General features: G+C 38.7%; 1 non-coding gene across 1 annotated transcript; it reads right to left on the bottom strand.

The window, feature by feature from the left end:
• Positions 1–12,530: 12,530 nt before the first annotated feature.
• LOC112739538 (small nucleolar RNA R71) lies at positions 12,531–12,638 on the bottom strand. Its single transcript, XR_003170472.1, has one exon. It is a non-coding gene; the product is annotated as a small nucleolar RNA R71 (small nucleolar RNA).
• Positions 12,639–16,479: the final 3,841 nt, after the last annotated feature.

The raw sequence follows: 16,479 nt of genomic DNA, 5'->3' as shown, positions 1-16,479 counted from the left end.
TACCACAGACAAGGTTTAGACTTTCCGGATTCTCATGAATGCCGCCATCAATCTAGCTTACACCACGAAGATTCTGTTTAAGAGATCTAAGAGATACTCATTCAATCTAAGGTAGAACGGAAGTGGTTGTCAGGCACGCGTTCATAGGGAATGATGATGATTGTCACATTCATCACATTCATGTTGAAGTGCGAATGAATATCTTAGAAGCGGAATAAGTTGAGTTGAATAGAAAAACAGTAGTACTTTGCATTAATCTTTGAGGAACAGCAGAGCTCCACACCTTAATCTATGGAGTGTAGAAACTCTACCGTTGAAAATACATAAGTGAAAGGTCCAGGCATGGCCGAGAGGCCAGCCTCCATGATCTAAGAACTAGGCATCCAAAGATGATCAAAAGATGTCTAATACAATAGTAAAAAGTCCTATTTATAATAAACTAGCTACTAGGGTTTACAGAAGTAAGTAATTGATGCATAAATCCACTTCCGGGGCCCACTTGGTGTGTGCTTGGGCTGAGCTTGAAGTCTACACATGGAGAGGTCATTCTTGGAGTTGAACGCCAGCTTTTTTGCCAGTTTGGGCGTTGAACTCCACTTTGCAACTTGTTTCTGGCGCTGGACGGCAGAATTAGGCAGAGAGCTGGCATTGAAGCCAGTTTGCATCATCTAAACTTGGGCAAAGTATGGACTATTAAATATTGCTGGAAATCCCTGGATGTCTACTTTCCAACGCAATTGGAAGCGCACCATTTCGAGTTTTGTAGCTCCAGAAAATCCATTTTGAGTGCAGGGAGGTCAGAATCCAATAGCATCAGCAGTCCTTCTTCAACCTCTGAATCTGATTTTTGCTCAATTCCCTCAATTTCAGCCAGAAAATACCTGAAATCACAGAAAAACACAGAAACTCATAGTAAAGTCTAGAAATGTGAATTTAACATAAAAACTAATGAAAACATCCCTAAAAGTAACTAGATTCTACTAAAAACATACTAAAAACAATGACAAAAAGCGTATAAATTATCCGCTCATCAGTTACATTTTATTTTCTAGAGAGAGAAGCTCCAACTTCTCTCTAGGTTTTCATCCTCCATTGCAAGTATCCTTGGAATTCTTGGTGAGATCTATTGACAATTAACTTTTTATTTTGCTACAAGTGTAGATCTACTCTTCTTCTACTCTTAATTGATGTTCTTTTGATTCAATTCCTTAGATCTAGATTTGGTATGCTTCGTTACTTTGAATTTGGATTAATAAATTGAGGTTTTATTCAATTGTTTGATTGTTGATGATTGTTTGAATTAGATAGCTTTGATTCAATTCTCTTCTCTCAATTGCATCATGTTTTCTATAATTGCCTACCAAATGTTTGTGATAATGACAACCTTAGCTATGGAGTAGATTTCTCTCACTTGGCTTAGGGGTTGAGTTATTGGAGACACTTGAATAGTTGATATCAATTGAAGATTATGAATTGAGAATTGCTAATTAAGTTGGAGTGCACTAAAGCTAGACTTCCCTAGGGTGAGACTAGGACTTGTGACTCAAGTTAGTTACTCTCATTTGACTTTCCTCCATTGTTAGGGGGTTAACTAAGTGAAGCAACAATCAATTCTTATAATAATTGAAGGAGACAATAATGATGGAACTTCCAATGCTAACCCTTGGCCAAGGCTTTAATTTCGATTAATTGTTGATTGCCTTGCTAGTTTAAATTCTTGCACCAATTCTCAAAACCATAAAAGCTTTCCTAATCAATGACGCACATTCTAAAGCAATTCCTAGGGAGAACGACCCGGGATCAATACTCTCGGTCATAGATTTTAGAATTGTTTGATGCGGTATTCGTGTGTTGGTTAGACTATACTCACGATCGGATTTATCACTAGTTTATAACCGGCATGAGAATATTTACATTCATCAGTACCTGCAAGAGACTCCGATGCTTAAGTTAGCAAGGGCTTTAGGCATGTTTTTAGTAGATCAAAATGTGCATATACCTGGGGGGTGCTAGTGTATTTATAGTAGAATTGATAACCACCTTTGTTGGAGTAGTTCCATATTTTCTGATGGATAAGCATTCCCTTTATCTTGGGAGTTTGTTGGGATCTACCTTCTAGATAAGGAAAGGATAACAGGAGAAATTTCTGGGGGTTGTTATCTGCTTCGGGGCAGGTAGAGCTTCGCCCCTTATATCGGTGTCTGACCTCCTTAATGAGGTCAGGTTTGTCATGAAGGCCACCTTTATTGGTGGGCCCTTTTGTCTTATTGAGCCTGGCTTTTATTTATTGGGTCAGGGTATAAATAGTATCCCTGCTTGAGTCTGGATCATTTATAGGTCCGGTTCAAGCATCTCGCAACTTCTGTCTTTCACGTTCATTTTGGTTCTTTTTGAAGGTCGGGTTTCCTGACATTCTTTGAAAAATTTGAATGTTGCCTCTTAATGATGGGTGAACGTTGCGCGGCAGTTGTTCTTTGGAATTCGCGCACGTTTAAAAAGGAGTAAAGGAGCCGTTTTTCCTATTGTTTCTTATAAAAACACTTTCTAGTTCTTCTTCTCTTTATAAAAATGGCAGTTACTCTTTGATCATTTCTTTTGCTTCCAAGATTTCTTTATCTTGGTTTCTGAAGCATTTTCGGTTTTTTCATCGAGAAGAGGATCGGTCATAGTGTTTGTCGCTTAGACATGCCTTCCCTCTTTTTCGTAGTCTTCCTCGAGGTTGTCTCTTGTCTTCTTTCTCTTTTCTTGGACTGTTACTCCTGCTTGCTTATGATTGTTTGTTTGTTTTTATTGAGCTTTCATCTCCACCGTCATTGCCCTTTTTCCTTTTGTTTAGAAAAAAGTTTACTTTTGACTCTCTTGCACTTTTTGTTGGAAAAAATGTTTATTTCCAAAATGATTCTGAAATATTCTATTTTCTCTGGAAGAACCTTTTTGTATTGCCGTAGGTGTTTACTGTTTGTGTGTTGTGTTACCCCTAATGGTGCCACTTTGAAATATGACGACGTTGTATAAGAGAAGCACCATTTGGTTGTGCTGTAGGAGAATTTTTGAAAGGAGTAGCTTTCTTTTTTATTTTGATGATTTACCCAACTTGTATTGGATGAGTTCTGAGTTCTTTTAGTAACGGTCTGCTTCACGATGTGTTATCTTTAATATGTCGACTAAGGTCCCTCCTACTCTTCGAGTTTGGGTAGATAGTAATGTTCTTAGTTCTATCCCTGTGACTGATAAAGAGTATTGTGATGAGTTCCATGGGCATCATAGTATATGTGAAAATAGGGAGGATGGGAGAAGCTATGTTTTAGAATGGCCTTTCTTCTATGCCTACGATTGTTTCTTCACTAGGCTAAGTGTCCGACTTTCCTTTATCGACTTTGAGATGGATGTGCTGCAGTCTTGTAACCTTGTCCCCTCTTAGTTACATTCGAACTTTCGGGCTTTCATGAAAAAGTACCAGCTCCTGTGTCGGGAGTTGGATGTCCGACCTACTTTAAACGTCTTCTTCTATCTTTTTGTTGCAACAAAACCTTATAGTTTCACAAAGAAGTCAGGGTGGATATCCTTCTGAGTTGTACAAGATTGGAAGGTTTTTTCTATCTTTGACAATTTTTTTCATAATTTCAAAAATTACTTTTTTAAGGTTTGGGATGCTGAGGATGTTCAACCTTTCTTTTTACCCGAGAACCAAAAACCTCCGTTCCCCCTGTACTGGCGAGATACCCTTATAACCGTTAGGTGTGATCTAGCCGAGTTAGACAACTTAGAGAGGGGTGTTGCAGATTTTTTGTTGGGTACTTGGCACTAAGCTCCCCATTTGAATACAAAAAGATATTTAGGAGATCCCAGCCTTCTGAAGTCCGATCTTGGTAGTTCCATTTTCCTTTACTTGTTGAATTCTACTTTTGTAATTGCCGTTTCTCACTGTATCCATTTTGTTTTGCAAAAAATATGGCTCCGAAATCTGCTATGAAGTTTTTCGGAACACTAAGAAGACGGTTATGGCTCAAAACCTCCAACAGCAAAAAGAGGTTGGGGCAGGATCCTCTGTCTGATCTTCCCCCAGGAAATCGAGGTCAGGTCCCTTCGATCAGAAGGTCGTCATTCCTACTCCTCTCTCCAAACTTATCCTTTCTGAGCCTTCCCTTCTGTCTCCTCCTTCAACTGAACCTCCCTTCAAAAAACAAAAATTGGTGGAGGAAGAAAGCATTTATACAAGGAATTTTGATGCCTTGGCTTGGGGGGAGAAGAACATCCTCCCCTACCATCATTTGAGCACGTACGATGTGGCATTTCAAAACCTCCTCCATACGGTTGGGGTGTGTACTCTAGGGAGTTGAGGAACTCTCCCATACAGGCCACGGCCAGTGCTTTGGTGGTGGCCCATGCTGATGTGTTGAGGTTGAACGAGATTAAGAAGGAATTAGAGAAGGAGGGGGAGACTTTAAGGACCGAGCTAGAAAGAACTCGGGAGAGAGTAAGCAAGTCAGAGGCTTCTGCTGCTCTGGCCGAGGAGAAGGCAAAGAAGTTTCGGGAGAGCTATACTCGTGTCTTTGGGGAGATGTTGGCATTGGAGGAGGAATTGGAGAAAATGAAGGAGAATTTGGTCGAGTTTCAGCAGTCAGCAACATTGGGGATGGATGAGATGTTCGAAAACCTAAAGGCTCAGGTTAAGGTCTTTGCTTCCGACCTTGACCTTTCCCTTTTTAATACAAACAACATAGTGGTGGACGACAAGATAGTCCTTGCGTCCGAGGAGGATGAAGAGGAGGAGCCTGCGCTGGATCCGAAGACCTTGGGGGCCTCAGGACGGGCAGACCTCAACTTTGGAAGGCAAACCCGAAGCTGGTGCCGTAGAGACCTCTCCTTCTCCTAAAAAAGATGATGTTACTTGCAAGGACCTCACTCCCCTTTAGGCTTTTTATATTTTGTTTCATATAACTGGTATGGCCCGACTTGTGGGCTTATAACACTTTAATTTCTTGTAATAGTTTATAGTTTTTCGAACACTTTACCTTTCACTTTTGTTGTTTTTTCAAAACTTTTATGAAGTAATGTTCAAAACTTTATTAGAGTTGTGAAGTACCCTTTTGTTAAACTCTTGTAGTAAGGTACAATTTGTTTTTACTTTAGAGTCTTAACAAATTCGAAAGTTTATTAATTTCCTTACATAGGTCCGACTTCAAGTAATCGGCCTTTCTTAAGTTACTTTTACAACTCATTTTTTATCCTTCCTGTTTGAGGTTGCTTTGTACGAGTTGTTTGTATAACTTTTTTCATTAACCTGTACCTCGTTGCTTCATCTTGCCAACCACTTTAGGTCGGGCAATGTATTTTTATGGTTTATCAAACTTAAATTAATGCGTTCAAGATAGGAAACCTTTGAAGAGAGAAATAGAATAGGAATTTTTATTAATATTTAAGAAATTCCTTTACAAAAGCATACTAGGGGTGTGGACATCTCTAGCCCTCGTGTTGGTGCCTCGTTAAAAAACCCTTGAAATCGGGAAAAAGAGTGCACCAATTGAGCAAGGTTTGCTGCTTAGCTGTAGTATTTTTTTAGGTTACAAGCGTGCCAGGACCTCGGGAGCTCCATGATGCTAGGGCATCTTGGCCAGTTTCACTAACCTTTTCTTTACTATTTTTAGGTTAGTTTCATGCATTTCTTTAGGAAATAAGCTAGTTTTGGGTAGATATTCACTTATGCCTTGATTCAAGCATACATTTTGTATTTTACATAATTTCATGAGGATTTTGCATAAGTTTAGTGACAAATATTATGTTGCATTACTCATGACTTGGACTAGAGCTTTGATGCACTTTATTGCTTGATTTCAGGACCAAAAGGAAGTAAGAAAAGGGGAGGTAACTTGCAAGGTTAATGAGAAAAGTGATTGCCAATAACACTCTCAAAAAAAAGCCATCAATGCCCACGTTAGAGAGTCACGTTAACTAAGTTAACGTGAACTCTAACGTGGAGAAGAGAAGTTGAGCCAACGTTAGTGACACTTAACATTGTCACTAACGTTGGCAATTACTCAGAAGTGGCCACGTTAGAAGCCACGTTAACCTAGTTAACGTGGCCTCTAACATTAAGGGGGGAAGAGAAGCCAACGTTAGTGACACTCAACATTGTCACTAACGTTGGCCTATGGTGCAAAGTACCACGTTAACTCCCACGTTAACTTGGTTAACGTGGAAACTAACGTAAGGGATGAAGAGTTGTCGACAACGTTAGTGACACTCAACATTGTCACTAATGTTGAAGTAACCACACAACCCCCAAGAGTCACGTTAACTTCCACGTTAACTTGGTTAACGTGGAAGCTAACGATGAAGAATGAAGGATGAGCCAATGTTAGTGACACTCAACGTTGTCACTAACGTTGGGATGGCTAAAGATGGCCACGTTAGAAGCCACGTTAACCTAGTTAACGTGGACTCTAATGTGAGACCTAGGGGCACATTGGAACGTTAGTGACAATGTTGATTGTCACTAACGTTCTCGAAGGATGGCAAGGGCCATGTTAGAAGCCACGTTAACCTAGTTAATGTGAGCTTTAACATGAAGCAAGAAGGGGCACACTGGAACGTTAGTGATAATGTTGAGTGTCACTAACGTTCTCGAAGGTTAACAAGGCAACGTTAAAAGCCACGTTAACCTAGTTAACGTGGGTTTTAACGTGAGGCAAAGGGGTGCATTGGAACGTTAGTGACAATGTTAAGTGTCACTAACGTTCTCGAACTTATATTCTCACTAAATATTAACACCCCTAACGTCCTAAACTAAAGTCTCCGCCCACTTCGCACTTTCTCTCTGCAAGTAAAGCCATGCTCAAATAAAGAAAGGAACTGCTTCAAACTCAAGATCCAAAGGCCCAAGACTTGAAGAATCACACTAGAAGCTGAGAAGAGTAGTATATATAGGAGTAGCTTTGAATTGAGAAGAAGTTCTGGAGGCTGGGAAAAAGAGAACTACTCTCTGTATTTTACTTTCTTTGCAATTTCTAGTTTTATGATGTATTCTCCATCTTTGTTTTCATTTTCAAGAGCTATGAACAACTAAACCCCTTTCATTGGGTTAGGGAGCTCTGTTGTAATTTGATGGATCAATACTAATTTTCATTATTCTTCTTCTATCTTTCCTCTTGATTTTACTTGAAAGCTTTCGATCTTCATCCAATTGAGTAGTTATCTTGGAAGAGAAGCTATTCAAACTTGGATCTCTTTTGAACCTTGAAAGAGGAATGAAGAGATCAAGCTAGAAATGCTTTCTCATGCTGGACCAAATTGGGTTTGGATGGGTATGTGACTATAACCCTCTCAATACTTGATTTGGGAAATGCATGTGGTATAATCAGTGACCATACTTCATCTCTTCTCATGAGCAGTTGACCAAGGAATTGGCTATTGATCAAGATTTGAGAGATTGAATTGCAAGAAATTGTAATTCAATCACTTAAGATTGCCAAGGAGATCAATGAGTGCATTGATTGAGGAAGAGATAAAAATGAACTTGATCCGGAGAATTGCAACACCTCCTAAGCCCAATGAACTCCCCATCTCTGATCTTACCCATTCTCTTTAATTTCTGCCATTTACTTTTATGAGCAAATCCCCCATTCCCATTTACAATTCTGCAATTTATTTTCAGTCATTTACTTCCAGTCCTTTAATTCTAGCATTTACTTTTCTGTTATTTACATTCCCGCCATTTTATTTTCTGCAACTCTCAACCCAAATTCTGGATTCGCTCAACTAGAACATTCTTCTAATTAAAGTTGCTTGATCAATCAATCCCTGTGGGATTCGACCTCACTCTATTGTGAGTTTTTACTTGACGACAAATTTGGTACACTTGCCGAAGGGAGATTTGTTGAGAGATAAGTTTTCCGTGCATCAAGTTTATGGCGCCGTTGCCGGGGATTGATTGTGCATCAACAATGATTAAATTGGAAGATCACTAGATTGAGCATTTTTATTTTGTGAATTTCATTTTTCTGTTTGAGTGATTTACTTTTTGTTTTAGTTAAACTTCTTCCCTTCCCCCTCTACTCTTTTGTTTTTCTTTGTTATTTTCAATTCTGTTTGCTAACCCACTAACTGTTTGATATATTGCATCACCCACAACTAACAGCAATTCTGACACAAATACTGTCTGCACCTATTTTCTTTGCTTGTACTTGTTGGTTGTATGACAGGGAGAAGAAGCAGGGCTTCAACTTCCTTTGATTCTAAACCTGAGAGAACCTTCCTTAGACTAAGGAGGGAGGCAAAAGAAAAACGTGTAGTTGGTGCTGAAGAAGAGGAGGAACACTTTGAGGAATACTTTGAACCTAACATGGAAGAAAACATGGAAAATCATCATGAAGAAGAGACTCACAACCATGGCAGAGGAGGTGGAGCAAATCATGCTGGGGAGGTGATGAGCGGATAATTTATACGCTTTTTGACATTGTTTTTAGTATGTTTTTAGTAGGATCTAGTTACTTTTAGGGATGTTTTTAATAGATTTTGTGTTAAATTCACATTTCTGGACTTTACTATGAGTTTGTGTGTTTTTCTGTGATTTCAGGTATTTTCTGGCTGAAATTGAGGGACTTGAGCAGAAATCAGATTCAGAGGTTGAAAAAGGACTGCTGATGCTGTTGGATTCTGACCTCCCTGCACTCAATGTGGATTTTCTGGAGCTACAGAACTCGAAATGGCGCACTTCCAATTGCGTTGGAAAGTAGACATCCAGGGCTTTCCAGCAATATATAATAGTCCATACTTTGGCCAAGAATTGACGACGTAAACTGGCGTTCAACGCCAGCTTTCTACCCAAATCTGGCGTCCAGCGCCAGAAAAGGATCCAAAACCAGAGTTGAACGCCCAAACTGGCACAGAAACTGGCGTTCAACTCCACAAATGGCCTCTGCACGTGCAACACTCAGGCTCAGCCCAAACACACACCAAGTGGGCCCAGGAAGTGGATTTATGCATCAATTACTTACTCATGTAAACCCTAGTGACTAGTTTATTATAAATAGGACCTCTTACTATTGTATTAGGTATCTTTGGTCTCAGTTTTATTCCATTATTCATCTTAGGAGACTATTGATCACGTTTTAGGGGGCTGGCCATCTCGGCCATGCCTGAACCTTCACTTATGTATTTTCATACGGTAGAGTTTCTACACTCCATAGATTAAGGTGTGGAGCTCTGCTGTTCCTCAAAGATTAATGCAAAGTACTACTGTTTTCTATTCAATTCTTCTTATTTCGCTTCTAAGATATCCATTCGCACCCAAGAACGTAATGAAGGTGATGATTATGTGTGACGCTCATCATCCTTCTCCCTTATGAACGCGTGTCTGACAAACACTTCTGTTCTACATGAATTAAGCTAGAATGAGTATCTCTTAGATCTCCTAACCAGAATCTTCGTGGCGTAAGCTAGAATGATGGCGGCATTCAAGAGAATCCGGAAGGTCTAAACCTTGTCTGTGGTATTCTGAGTAGGATTCAATGATTGAATGACTGTGACGAGCTTCAAACTCGCGAGTGCTGGGCGTTAGTGACAGACGCAAAAGGAGGGTGAATCCTATTCCAGCATGATCGGGAACCGACAGATGAATAGCCGTGCCGTGACAGGGTGCGTGAGCATAAGATTCACTGAGAGGAGGGGATGTAGCCACTGACAACGGTGATGCCCTTGCATACAGCCAGCCATGGAAAGGAGTAAGACTGATTGGATGAAGATAGCAGGAAAGCAGAGGTTCAGAGGAACGAAAAGCATCTCCATTCGCTTATCTGAAATCCCTGCCAATGAATCTACATAAGTATCTCTATCCCTTTTATTGTTTATTTTAATCTAATAAAGTATCATGTTTAAATCCGCCTGACTGAGATTTGCAAGGTGACCATAGCTTGCTTCAAGCCAACAATCTCTGTGGGATCGACCCTTACTCACGTAAGGTTTATTACTTGGACGACCCAGTACACTTGCTGGTTAGTTGAACGGAGTTGTGTCCACACATAGTAAAGAGCCATAATAATGATTCCATACAATAACAAAGAGTACTACATTAATGTGATCACAATTTCGTCCACCAAGTTTTTGGCGCCGTTGCCGGGGATTGTTCGAGTATGGACAACTGACGGTTCATCTTGTTGCTCAGATTAGGTAATTTTCTTTTTGTTTTGTTTTCAAAAATTTTTCAAAAATCTTTCAAAAATTCCTCACTTGTTTTCGAAAAAAAAAAATTTTTACTAAAAATAATATTTTCAAAAATAAATTATTCTATGGCTTCAAAATTTTTAAGAATGAATTCTAGTGTTTCATGAAGCATGTTGAAGCCTGTCTGGCTGTAAAGCCATGTCTCAATCCTTATACCCAAGAGAAGAGCTTCTTTATCTTTCTTAGCCAATTGGCTGTTGAATGTAAGGAATGTCAGGCGTGTCATGTCTGAGTTACATACTAAAGCTTGGCTGGCTATTAAGCCATGCCTGACCCTTTGATTGGAGCTTTAGAGCATAAGATTCCTGGAATTCATATTGAAAATTTTGGAATCCTTATTTTTCTTTTCCAAAATAGTTTTTCGAAAAATATAAAATAAAAATCCAAAAAAAATTAGAAAATCATAAAAATCAAAAATATTTTTGTGTTTCTTATTTGAGTCTTGAGTCATATCATAAGTTTGGTGTCACTTGCATATGCATCTTGCATTTTTCGAAAATTCTCATGCATTCATGGTGTTCTTCATGATCTTCAAGTTGTTCTTAGTAAGTCTTCTTATTTGATCTTGATGATTTTTTGTTTTGTGTCTTTTCATGTTTTTCATATGCATTCTTGAATTCTTAGTGTCTAAGCATTAAAGAATTCTAAGTTTGGTGTCTTGCATGTTTTCTTTGCATTAAAAATTTTTCAAAAATATGTTCTTGATGTTCATCATGACATTCAAAGTGTTCTTGGTGTTCATCTTAACATTCATAGCATTCTTGCACGCATCACATGTTTTGATTTAAAAATTTCATGCATTGCATCTTTTTAGTGTTTTTCTCTTGCATCATAAAAATTTCAAAAATCAAAAAAATATCTTTCCCTTTTTCTCTCATCAAATTCGAAAATTTGGATTGACTTTTTCAAAAATTTTTTAAAAATCAAAGTTGTTGCCAATGAGTCAAATCAAATTTTCAATTTGAAAATCTTATCTTTTTCAAAATCTTTTTCAAAAATCAAATCTTTTTCAAAATTATTAGCTATTTTCGAAAATTTCAAAAATATTTTTCAAAAATCTTTTTCTTATTTTTATATAAAATTTTCGAAAATAACTAATCAATTAATGTTTTGATTCAAAAATTTGAAGTTTGTTACTTGCTTGTTAAGAAAGATTCAAATTTTAAGTTCTAGAATCATATCTTGTGATTTCTTATGAACCAAGTCATTAATTGAGATTTTAAAAATCAAATCTTTTTCAAAACTAATTTCAATCATATCTTTTCAAAAATATCTTCTTATCTTATCTTTTTCAAAAATATCTTTTCAAAATATCTTCTCTAACCTCCTAACTTCTTATCTTTTCAAAATTTGTTTCAACTAACTAACTAACTTTTTGTTTGTTTCTTAACTTTTTCAAAACCACCTAACTAACTCTCTCTCTCTAATTTTCGAAAATATCTTCCCTCTTTTTCAAAAATTTATTTTTTATTAACTAATTATTTTTATTTTTTATAAAAAAAAAAATTTCGAAAAAAAAAAAAAAACCATTTTCAAAAATCACTAACTATTTTTCAAAATAATTTTCGAAAATTATCCTTCTCTCTCATTCTATTCTATTTAATCATTCATATCCTAACATCTCATCTCACATTCCAATCCTCACAGTTGTGTTTCTTCCTTTACATCACATCCTTTATCTCCCCCTCTTCTTCTACTTACAAAGGGATCCCTATACTGTGGTATAAAGGATCTCTATTATTATTATCATTTTTCTGGCCATTCTTCCTTGTCATACGAGCAGAAGCAAGGATAAGAACATTCTTGTGGAAGCAGATCCAGAACCTGAAAGAACTCTGAAGAGAAAATTAAGAGAAGCTAAAATACAACAATCCAGAGATAACCTTTCAGAAATTTTCGAACAGGCAGAGGAGATGGCAGCCGAAAATAATAATAATACAAGGAGGATGCTTGGTGACTTTACTGCACCTAATTCCAATTTACATGGAAGAAGCATCTCCATTCCTGCCATTGGAGCAAACAACTTTGAGCTGAAACCTCAATTAGTTTCTCTAATGCAGCAGAACTGCAAGTTTCATGGACTTCCATCTGAAGATCCTTTTCAGTTCTTGACTGAATTTTTGCAGATATGTGATACTGTTAAGACTAATGGAGTAGATCCTGAAGTCTACAGGCTTATGCTTTTCCCTTTTGCTGTAAGAGACAGAGCTAGATTATGGTTGGATTCTCAACCCAAAGACAGCCTGAACTCTTGGGATAAGCTGGTCACGGCTTTCTTAGCCAAGTACTTTCCTCCTCAAAAGCTGAGCAAGCTTAGAGCTGATGTTCAAACCTTCAGACAGAAAGAAGGTGAATCTCTCTATGAAGCTTGGGAAAGATACAAACAGTTGACCAAAAAGTGTCCTTCTGACATGCTTTCAGAATGGACCATCCTGGATATATTCTATGATGGTTTATCTGAGCTATCAAAGATGTCACTGGACACCTCTGCAGGTGGATCCATTCACTTAAAGAAAACGCCTGCAGAAGCTCAAGAACTCATTGACATGGTTGCTAATAACCAGTTCATGTACACTTCTGAAAGGAATCCTGTGAATAATGGGACGCCTATGAAGAAGGGAGTTCTTGAAGTTGATACTCTGAATGCCATATTGGCTCAGAACAAAATATTGACTCAGCAAGTCAATATGATTTCTCAGAGTCTGCATGGAATGCAAGCTGCATCCAATAGTACTCAAGAGGCATCTTCTGAAGAAGAAGCCTATGATCCTGAGAACCCTGCAATAGCAGAGGTAAATTACTTAGGTGAACCTTATGGAAACACCTATAACTCAACATGGAGAAATCATCCAAATTTCTCATGGAAGGATCAAAAGCCTCAACAAGGCTTTAATAATGGTGGAAGAAACAGGTTTAGCAATAGCAAGCCTTTTCCATCATCAACTCAGCAACAGACAGAGAACTCTGAACAAAATGCTTTTAATTTAGCAAATCTAGTCTCTGATCTATCTAAGGCCACTGTAAGTTTCATGAATGAAACAAGGTCTTCCATTAGAAATCTGGAAGCACAAGTGGGCCAGCTGAGTAAAAGGATCACTGAAATCCCTCCTAGTACTCTCCCAAGCAATACAGAAGAGAATCCAAAAGGAGAGTGCAAGGCCATTGACATAAGCGCCATGGCCGAACCTATGAGGAGAGGAGAGGACGTGAATCCCAAGGAGGAAGACCTCCTGGGACGTCCAGTGATCAATAAGGAGCTTCCCTCTGGGGAACCAAAGGACTCTGAGGCTCATCTAGAGACCATAGAGATTCCATTGGACCTCCTTATGCCCTTCATGAGCTCTGATAAGTATTCCTCTTCTGAAGAGAATGAGGATGTCACTGAAGAGCAAAATGCCAAGTTTCTTGGTGCAATCATGAAGCTGAATGCCAAATTATTTGGCATTGATGCTTGGGAAGTTGAACCTCCCTTGTTCATCAATGAACTAAGTGATCTGGATCAACTGACATTACCTCAGAAGAGACAGGATCCTGGAAAGTTCATACTACCTTGTACCATAGGCACCATGATCTTCAAAGCTCTGTGTGACCTTGGTTCAGGTATAAACCTCATGCCCCTCTCTGTAATAGAGAAACTGGGAATCTATGGGGTGCAAGCTGCTAAAATCTCACTAGAGATGGCAGACAGCTCAAAAAGACAGGCTTATGGACACATAGAAGATGTATTGGTAAAAGTTGAGGGCCTTTACATCCTTGCTGATTTCATAGTCCTGGATACTGGAAAGAAAGAGGATGAATCCATCATCCTAGGAAGACCTTTCCTGGCCACAGCAAGAGCTGTGATTGATGTTGACAGAGGTGAAATAGTCCTTCAATGGAATGAGGACTCCCTTGTGTTTAAAACTCAAGGATCTCCCTCTGCAACCATGGAGAGGAAGCAGAAAAAGCTTCTCTCCAAGCAGAGTCAACCAAAGCCCCCACAGTCAAACTCTAAGTTTGGTGTTGGGAGGCCACAACCAAACTCTAAGTTTGGTGTTGAACTCCGATATCCAAACTCTAAGTTTGGTGTTGGAGAGTCTCAACAAAGCTCTGCACATCTGTGAGGCTCCATGAGAGCTCACTGTCAAGCTATTGACATTAAAGAAGCGCTTGTTGGGAGGTAACCCAATGTTTATCTAATTCTTATTTTTATTGTTTTTCATGTTTTCTTAGGTTCATGATCATGTGGAGTCACAAAATAAACAAAAAAATCAAAAACGGAATCAAAAACAGCAGAAGAAAAATCACACCCTGGAGGAGCATCTGTCTGGCGTTCAAACGCCAGAACAGAGCATAGTTCTGGCGCTGAACGCCCAGAATGGGAGCATCCTGGCGCTGAACGCCCAGAACAAGCATGGTTCTGGCGTTCAACGCCAGAAATGGCAGCAAAGGGGCGTTGAACGCCCAAAAAGGGCACCAACCTGGCGCTGAACGCCCAGAGTTGTGTGCAAGGGCATTTTACATGCCTAAATTGGTGCAGGGATGTAAATGCCTTGACACCTCAAGATCTGTGGACCCCACAGGATCCCCACCTACCTCATCATCTCTCTTTCCATTCATGATCATCCCTTCTTTTTTTCCATTTACCACTCACATCCATACACCCACTACCTTCAAAAATTCAACATCTCTCTCCCACCCAATCCCACCCATATGGCTGAATACACACTCCCATCCATCTCCTCCATATCTTCTTCTTATTCTTCTATTCTTTCTTCTTTTGCTCGAGGGTGAGCAACATTCTAAGTTTGGTGTGGTAAAAGCATAGCTTTTTTGTTTTTTTCCATAACCATTGATGGCACCTAAGGCCAGAGAAACCTCTAGAAAGAGGAAAGGGAAGACAAAAGCTTCCATCAAGGGTCTATAGCTCAGTGGTAGAACATTTGACTGCAAATCAAGAGATCCCTGAGATACCTCAGGGGATTCATTTTCTTCCACACAATTATTGGAAGCAACTAAGGGTGGAACATCAGGAGCACTCCATCATCCTTCATGAAATCAGAGAAGATCTAAAAGCAATGAAGGAGGAGCAGCAAAGACAAGGAAGAGACATAGAAGAGCTCAAGGACATCACTAAGGTGGACTCATTCCTTGTTCTTACTTTCTCTGTTTTTCATTTTCTATGTTATGTGCTTATCTATGTTTGTGTCTTCATTACATGATCATTAGTAGTTAGTAAATCTGTCTTAAAGTTATGAATGTCCTATGAATCCATCACCTCTCTTAAAATAAAAACTGTTTTAATTCAAAAGAACAAGAAGTACATGAGTTTTGAATTTATCCTTGAACTTAGTTTAATTATATTGATGTGGTGATAATGCTTCTTGTTTTCTGAATGTATGCTTGAACAGTGCATATGTCTTTTGAAGTTGTTGTTTAAGAATGTTAAATATGTTGGCTCTTGAAAGAATGATGACTAGGAGACATGTTATTTGATAATCTGAAAAATCATAAAAATGATTCTTGAAGCAAGAAAAAGCAGCAAAGAACAAAGCTTGCAGAAAAAAAAAATAGAAAAAAAAATAGGCGAAAAAAAAATAGAAAGAAAAAGAAAAAGCAAGCAGAAAAAGCCAAAAGCTCTTAAAACCAATAGGCAAGAGCAAAAAGCCAATAACCCTTAAAACCAAAAGGCAAGGGCAATAAAAAGGATCCCAAGGCTTTGAGCATCAGTGGATAGGAGGGCCTAAAGGAATAAAATCCTGGTCTAAGCGGCTAAACCAAGCTGTCCCTAACCATGTGCTTGTGGCGTGTAGGTGTCAATTGAAAACTTGAGACTGAGCGGTTAAAGTCAAGGTCCAAAGCAAAAGAAGAGTGTGCTTAAGAACCCTGGACACCTCTAATTGGGGACTTTAGCAAAGCTAAGTCACAATCTGAAAAGGTTCACCCAATTATGTGTTTGTGGCATTTATGTATCCAGTGGTAATACTGGAAAACAAAGTGCTTAGGGCCACGGCCAAGACTCATAAAGAAGCTGTGTTCAAGAATCATCATGCTGAACTAAGAGAGTCGATAACACTATTCGAAATCTGAAGTTCCTATAGATGCCAATCATTCTGAACCTCAATGGATAAAGTGAGATGCCAAAACTATTCAAGAGGCAAAAAGCTATAAGTCCCGCTCATATGATTGAAGCTCTGTTTCATTGATAGTTTGGAATTTATAGTATATTCTCTTCTTTTTATCATATTTTGATTTTCAGTTGCTTGGGGACAAGCAACA

Source organism: Arachis hypogaea, chromosome 13 (genome assembly GCF_003086295.3).
Source record: "Arachis hypogaea cultivar Tifrunner chromosome 13, arahy.Tifrunner.gnm2.J5K5, whole genome shotgun sequence".
Classification (NCBI taxonomy): domain Eukaryota; kingdom Viridiplantae; phylum Streptophyta; class Magnoliopsida; order Fabales; family Fabaceae; genus Arachis; species Arachis hypogaea.
Note: the sequence above shows the minus strand (reverse complement) of the source record. Positions and strands in the feature narration are given on the sequence as shown.